Source organism: Camelina sativa, chromosome 1 (genome assembly GCF_000633955.1).
Source record: "Camelina sativa cultivar DH55 chromosome 1, Cs, whole genome shotgun sequence".
Lineage (NCBI taxonomy): Eukaryota > Viridiplantae > Streptophyta > Magnoliopsida > Brassicales > Brassicaceae > Camelina > Camelina sativa.
The window spans coordinates 11,637,904-11,639,296 of NC_025685.1; the positions used below are offsets into that span (position 1 = coordinate 11,637,904).

Genomic DNA, 1,393 nt, shown 5'->3' on the forward strand with positions numbered 1-1,393 from the left:
ATTTATTTTGCTTGATTTTTCATTGCAGTATGTCTTGGACGAAGTTAATGTAAGATCTCTTGTCCCATGCAATGATACTTCGAAATATGCATCACAAAAAGCAGAACCAAAGTACAGGTTAGTGTGGTTTTCTTCCTGCGTTTTACTTTTAACCCTTGAGCTCAATGTGCTTTAGCCTCTCCAAAAGAATGTAGAATTCCGTTATACTTGTTAATTTCTCCAGTGTGTTGGGAGAGCGACTTGGAAAATCTATGGGGCTTGTTGCAAAGGAAGTTAGAAAAATGTCTCACCAAGATATCTTAAGATTTAAGGTTACTAAGGAAGTTACTATTGCTGGACACTCGCTCAAGATAAAGGATATTAAGGTCTCACATGCTATATGTTTTTTTTTTTCCCTTGTGAGACAGAATGAAGAATATGCCTTAAGAGCTGAATTCATGTCTGACACGTTTTGTTCATGTGTTGTTCAGACTTTCAGTGAGTTCAAACGCCCAGATGGTTTCAAAGATGCAGAGATTGATGCAGCTGGAGAAGGTACAAACTTCTCTATGCTCAATTTATGTTAATCTTGATTGATTACCGGTGCTCTGTTGTTAAGGAAACATATGCTATTTGTATTTGTTCATGGATGGTGCAGGTGATGTTTTGGTGATTCTGGATCTACGAGAAGATGAATCTTTGAAAACTGAAGGTGTCGCTCGTGAGGTAAATAGACGTAACCGAAGTCGATACATTTTCTTATAAGTTATATTTTCTGTGGGTTTCCTTTCCTGTGTATAAGCAGAGGTTTTGCTCATGAGCTTATTTTCCCTTGTATTGTAGATTGTCAATAGGATCCAGAAACTACGGAAAAAGTCCTGTCTGGAACCAACAGACTTTGTTGAAGTGTACTTTGAATCATTAGATATGGATGAATCTGTTGTGCAACAAGTTCTATATTCTCAGGTAACTAACTGCTTTTGGTTTGTTACTCACTTCATGTTGCTCAAGTTGTACTTGAATTTTACCAATGTTTTGTCATTCTTGTTTGTTGGACAGGGACAATACATTAAGGAAAAAATTGGCTCTCCTTTGCTTATGGCTACTTTGATGCCACCAGATGTAGTAAGTCACCCACTCTTCTTCTCTCACATCACATATGCTTTAGTTTTTCACCGTAGAAACTTAAATGTGTTGTCTGTTATTTTTGGCAGGTCATTGTATCTGATGAGAATTTTGAATTGAAAGAATCTAAATTGTCATTTAAGATAAGTTTGGCTAGACCATCTTTAAAGTTCAATGAAGATGCTATTCTCGCTTTGTACTCAGGTGAGACATTCACCATCTCATCAGAGTGGATCGCTACTTCATTTCTCGCTCTTCTTAAACAAGTCTATTGATTGTTCCAGGGAAT

At 36.9% G+C, this 1,393-nt stretch overlaps 1 pseudogene; it reads left to right on the forward strand.

The window, feature by feature from the left end:
• Positions 1–1,393, forward strand: part of LOC104788114 — an 8,444-nt pseudogene that overhangs the window by 5,170 nt on the left and 1,881 nt on the right.